The following is a 6380-nucleotide window of genomic DNA, read 5'->3' as shown; positions in this document are numbered from 1 at the left end:
ACAACAGCTTGAGTGCAGAAATGATAAAACTGTCAGGTTTGACTAACTCAGGGTTCAGGTCTCCAAGGCATGGGAAGTGCAGGGTGTTGGCAAGAGTGAAGGCCTGGAGACTAAGATGTGGGCTAGTTATGAGAAGGGGTGATGAATGTGACCAGAAGGAGCACTGAGGAGTGAGGTCAAGGTCGAATAAAGATGTGAGAAGAGAGGGGGAGCAGGGGAGTGTGGACAGGGACGGGGAGGGGACAGAGAGTGATGGCCATCCACGTGGCTGCTGGGGAAAGAAAGCCAAGGTCCTCACTGCAGCTGGACGGAGCATGAAGTTGCGAGGCCAAGGGGGGCTGCAGACCCCCGTGTCTCCGGGAGCCAGGCAGGTAACAAAAGCAGTAAAACAAGGTGAGTGAAACTGGGCCCAACTGGAGACCGCATAGCAGCAGGAGCTCCGGCTCAAGGGGAAGCGTTGCCCTGCCGAAAGGGGGGCCTAGGGCGGCCGTGCCTCCTCTTTTTTTTTTTTTTTTTCAAGAGAGGCCAGGCATCTGAATTTGTAGGTAAGGTGCTCTTATTTTCAAATTCTAAACTAATATATATTATAAAATGCACTTTGTGAGCCAAACGATAAACATCTTTGAGGCCAGCTTCACCCCCGGGGGCCCCAGATTGTGTCATCAGGAACCGGGTGATAGAACAGGAGTGGGTGGGGGCGCCTGGGTGGCTCAGTTGGTTAAGCATCTGCCTTGGGCTCAGGTCATGATCCCAGGGGCCTGGGATCGAGACCCACATCGGGCTCCCTGCTCAGTGGGGAGCCTGCTTCTTCCTCTACTCCCTGATCACGCTCTCTCTCTTTCAAATAAATAAATAAAATCTTAAAAAAAAAAAAAGAACAGGAGTAGGTGTTTTGCTGGTGAGCAAGGGGGAAGACTATTTGAGGTTGAGGGGATAGAGGCCGGAGGGTTTGTCGAAGCAGGCAGGGGTTCAGTGTCACCAATGGGCAGAGGCCTGGCAAGGAGGGCTTGCGAGGGAAGGGGAGAGACGGGAGGAGCAGACGCAAAGAAACAAAAGTCCTGCAAGGGCCGGCCCACCATGTTTAGAGACAGTGAGGAGCCTCTGAGAGGGTCAAAGCAGGGAAGTGGCAAAATTCAGTTTGGTTGGAGAAAGATGATCGTAGGAGAAGGTGGAGGCTTGATTGTGGGGTAATTAAGCCTCTCCTTAGGCCTGAAGGAGAGCTAATCCTTCCAAGAAATAATGGTGGCCGAACTAACATGAATTAATTTATTCAATAAATGTTTATTAAATGCCTTTGCACCAGTCACTGCGCTAAGTACCGGGCATTCAGAGGTGAACAAGATCGCTCTCCCGGAAATTATGGTAGAATGGGAAATACTGGAGGCCACTCTACCACACTGCAGCAGGATTTTAGTAGAAAAAGTCATGCTAACAGTTATCATTTGTCGAGTGTTTACCACGTCAGGCGCTGCAGTAAGTCTTTCATTTATTTTCTTGCTTAATCCTCATAGCAACCTGGGGTGGGGGGTCCTGTTATTATCCTCATTGTATTAATGAGGAAACTAAGGTCAGAGACATTAAATGGCTTGCCAAAGAGGCTCCTCATGGAAGCGGCAACTTCCATGGGCTTGAGCAGTCCTGGAGGGTCTCCTGGAGGAAGTAGTAAATACATGAAGCTCTGAAAGTTGGGCAGGAGTTCACAGGGTGAAGGTGGAGTGAGGGAAGGGGGAGGGGGGAGATTGTTCTAGGCTGAGAGAGCTGCAAAACCTCATTAAAGGACTGGAGGTTTAGAGTGGAATTTGGGGAAGTCATTGGAGAAGTAACCAGGACCAGATGAAGAGCTTTGTAAGCCCCTTTAAAGAATTTTGATTTTTTTAAAAAGAATTTTAATTTTTATCCTAAGGATAAAAAGAAGCAGTTGAAGGGTTTTAAACTGGAGAGTGTCATGATTAAATTTGTGTCTTAAAAAGATGATTTTTGCTGCAGTGTAGAGATTGTGTTGGATGAATAGCTGGGAGATATTTTAGATGTCTCTTGACACACTGCTGAGATAAGATTCTGGGCAAAAAATGACCAATGAGGGAATTTTGGGGTGATGGTTTGATTGGGAGGGCTATGGGGCAGGGTAGGGAGCAGAGGGAAGGATGCCTCCCAGGCGCTGGCTTGGGCAGCTGGGCAAATGGTGGCACTGTCACCAGCTGGGGTGCTGGGGGGAGGAGTGGGGGGGTGGAAGGAGATTTGTGGGGAGGGGTAGGAGATCTGTTACTTTTGAACTCGCTGAACTGAAGTACCTGAAGGACACCCAGGTGGAGGTGTGTGGAAGGTAGTTGGCTGCATGGTCTGGAGCTCAGGAAGGCTGTGGGCACCAGGTGTGACAGCTTCGGCCTCGGGGAGGAGCGCCGGCCCCGTGAGAAGACAAGAGCAAGGACAGAGCCTGGGGAATACCATCATGGTCAAAGGGAAAGATGAGACCGTAAAAGAGACTGAGAAGCTTCCCTCAAAGGAAAAAGAGAAGAGCCAGGAGGGCGTGGTATCCCAGGTACCGGAAGAAGAATGCTTCCAGGGGCCATGCTCCACAGTAAACTGGTTCACAGGAGTGGGAGAGATTTGAAATGTGCTCCTTGGCTTTGGCAGCAGGGGTCATGGAGATTGCCTCCCTCTGGAAGTGAAGGTGTGGGAATGAGGGCGACTGGGCTGGGCACAAGGGTGTTGAAGGACTGATGGTCTGGGTGGAGCTGGGTCTGGGATTCCGTGAAGGGCTAAGAAGCCAACAGCCTAAGGAGGGCAGGTGTGAGGGGGAAGGGTAGGAAGAGTCTTCTTCCCCCACTCCCCCCACCCCCACAGTTCCTTACCCTCTTGTACCTCAGGCTGGGTGCCTGCCCTTCCCGGTCGTCTGTAGGAACCTACGGTGGGCACAGGGAAGGAGGTCAGGAGGGGCTTCCTGGGGTATCGGTGGAGTGTGGAGAAGGGGTGAACTGAAGCAGAAGTGAGCTGGTCTGGGGCAGCCTTCCCTTCAGGCCTTAAGAGGAAGGAGCTCTATCCCCTCCTTCCCCTCTACAGGGGTGTGAGGCAGGGACCTGCGAGCTCAAGCCCAGCGAGCAGGGGACCCAACAGAATTGTGCCCTGCAGCCCCTCTTGGGGTCCAGCCATTGCTGACCTCCCTCCACTTCCGGGTTAGCCAGTCCCCAGAGAGAACAGGGAGGTGTTTCAAGGTGGCTGCTAGGAGGAAAAGCACGGCGTAGGGGAAGGGGCCCGAATCCTTCGGAATCCCACCGCACCCTCGGGCAGGGAGGGGTGGTCTTGGCACAGCTACCCCAGGTCGCAGCCCCCAACTCTGCCTTCTCCCGGCTCCTCAGGCCCTGTTTGATATGCACAGCAGATCCGGTGCCCTTTACAAAACTGTTATTTGTTCAGAAGCCCGAGGGAGGGGGAGGGAGCCCGCGGTCCCCCCACAGCCACTCCCACTTGCAGGGACCTGCCCCCAGTCACACTCGCTCAGCAGCTCAGAGGCCGCAAGCCTGAGTGCTCCCCACTCGGCCTTGCTGGAAGTTTCTCCTCGGCTCTGCCGGAAACGCCTGCCTCAGAGCTTCCCCTCACCCCCACCAGCCTCTCCCCCTCAGCCCTTCCTCCCCGCTCCCCTAGCCCCGAGCTCGGCGCTCCCCTGCGCCTCCCACTCCGCCGGGAGCCCCGCGGGCTGCTGAGGCTGCGGCGCGTTTGCCTCGTGGGTCCCCAGTTCTCTATCCCCAAGAACTGAACTGGTCCCCCCCCCCAACACCCGCACCTCCCATCCTGCCCATCCTGTCCTAAGGGTGCGGGGACCGCTGGGCGTGGGAAGCGGGCGGTGGAAGGTAGCAGGCTGGGGGGGGGGGGGGGGGGGGGGGGGGGTGGGGGGGGGGGGGGCACGGAGGGCAGTAAATGGCGTTGAAGCAGATGAGCCAGGACTACGCAGCCCACCTCGGGCTGCTGCCTTCCGGCTTGGGACCCTGCTCCCAGTTTCCCGTCTGTCGATGGAGGCGGTACCCCTCCTCCGGGGGCTGCGGCGGGGCCTGAGTGCCCAGCACAGTGCCTGACACAGTAGGTTCTTACAACAAGGCCCCTCTCCTCTCTTCATGGGGGTGGGGGGCGGGCTCTGAGGAAGAGGTCGGAGGACAGAAACTGGGTTGGGCGGAGGGGGAGAGCCGTCCGGGAGCCAGTGAGGCACGCTGGGGGTGGGGTACAGATCTGTTCTGTGTCAGCCCAGGGTGGAGAGGAGCGGAGAAAGTGCCAGAGCCCCAGCCCCTCCCAGGCTTCTGTTCTCTCTGCACTCCTTGGAGTGGCCTTGGGGAGCCTTCTGGGAAAGGCCGTCCTCAGGCCAGGGGGAGGACTGGAGGGGGCGGGCCTGGTGTGGGGGGCACTGCCTCCGGGTCTTGAACGACCCCCTCCCCACTCCCCCAACTCATAATCCGATTTCTATTCCTACTCCCTCCTCTGGACCCGTCGCCATGGCAACAGTTTTCTCAGTTGCACTTCATCAGTTTCTCGGCAAATCTTTTTTTCTGCCCCCCTCCTTCAGTCTCTCTTTTTCTCCTCCATCAGCCTGCATTTCTACATACTCATGGTGCTCACCTTGCTCTTTATCCCCCGCCTTCTCTGTTCCTCTCTGGCTCTCCGTTGGTCCCCACCCGCTTCTGTCCAAATCTCTCTTTCTACAGCTCCCCTCCCCCCTCTCCCTTTTCAAGCCCCTGATTGTAGCAACAAGGTAGAGTCTGTTGGCTAGACAGGAACTTGTGTCCTTCTGATATCAGGGCCGAAGAGCAGAGAGTCCTGGAGTGACAGGGTTTGGGTGAAGTGATGTCAAGGTGAACCTAAGGTCATGTTCATCTGTTCTGCCCTGACCAGGCAGCCTGGAGCAGTGGTGAGGGAAAGCCCTCTTGGGCACTTTCTCCTCCAGTCCTAAGTCAGAATGAGGGTGGTTCTGGGGTGTCCTAGAGGGTACTATTCTTGTTTGGCTTCCCACCTCACCCTCAGAGACCGGACCCAAGGCCTACAGCTACCCCCGGCGGGGTGCTTCCCAAACAAACACCTAACTCTCCCTTGGACTTTTGCTCCCCACAGTTCCACTTAGATCTCTCCACCTGCTCACCAGTCAGATCCACTGGGATGTCCTACTGTCCTGCCTACTTCTACCACTCTAAATATGAACCCTTCTGGGTGCCTGGGTGGCTCAGTTGGTTAAGCGACTGCCTTCGGCTCAGGTCATGATCCTGGAGTCCCGGGATCGAGTCCCACATCGGGCTCCCTGCTCAGCGGTGGGTCTGCTTCTCCCTCTGACTCTCTTCCCTCTCGTGCTCTCTGTCTCTCATTCTCTCTCTTGAATAAATAAATAAAATCTTTAAAAAAAAAATAAATAAATATGAACCCTTCTTCCCTAATCCATCACTCCTCTGTGTACTTCCCTGTTGCTGCCCATGTCTCCTTTCTCTGTCATTTTCCACATCATCCAAGGTGAATCAATTCTCCTTTTGAAATATCGTCCACATCTGCTTCTAGCCCTCTATCATTTTGTAGATGTTGCCCTGGACCAAGCATCCAGCAAGTCAATCTGGGCCTCACTAGAGGCTCACTTCACACTTGGACTTTTTGCTTGGGTCTATCATAAATGTAGTCTCCCCTCAGAAACCAAACCTGTCCTAAACACAACTTTTTCTCTCCTCCTTCTTTCTCCTGCTTTTTCTTCTTAATTTTTTGAGAGCCTATTAGGTATGATGTTTTTCATATATATCATCTCATTTAATTGCCACAATAATCTATAGAGTAGGTATTATCCCATTCTACAGGAGAAACGATGTCCTAAGTGGTTAAAGTAATTTGCTCAAAGTTCTAAAACTAGAAAGCAACAGAGCTAGGACTCAAAATCAGATCTGTAAAGTTCCAAAGTTAGTGTTCTGTTTTATTTTTTGCTATATCAAGATGCTTCCATAAGACTCTTGTACTCAAAAACCTTCTGAGTTTTCTTATTCTTCCTTTAGGCTTTTGAGGCTCATGATGATGTGACACCATCCCACCTACAAAACCATGTATCTTCTTGCTTCTCAGTGTGACACGGATTGGTATCAACCCAGAGAACATTTGTGTGTTTTAGGGTTTTGTCTTCATCTCTGTCCTGTTAAATATTTTTATGATTATCTTATATGAAAATACAGTATCCCATTCCACACATATAAGCCTGGAGAGATAGTAAACACTTTGAAGGACAAGATAAGGATCCTAAAATCATCTCCATGCATAGAATGTCAGACCAACGTAACAAGATGAAATGATCAGCAGTCTATGTAAGACCTCAGCGATGTATAATGGACCAGACATGGCTTAGAAGCAGTTCAGGTGAAGAAAAAAAAAAA

This window comes from Phoca vitulina, unplaced genomic scaffold (genome assembly GCF_004348235.1).
Source record: "Phoca vitulina isolate PV1807 unplaced genomic scaffold, GSC_HSeal_1.0 scaffold38, whole genome shotgun sequence".
NCBI classification, from domain to species: Eukaryota; Metazoa; Chordata; class Mammalia; order Carnivora; family Phocidae; genus Phoca; species Phoca vitulina.
The sequence above is the reverse complement of the archived record's forward strand: the minus strand, read 5'-3'. Positions refer to the sequence as shown.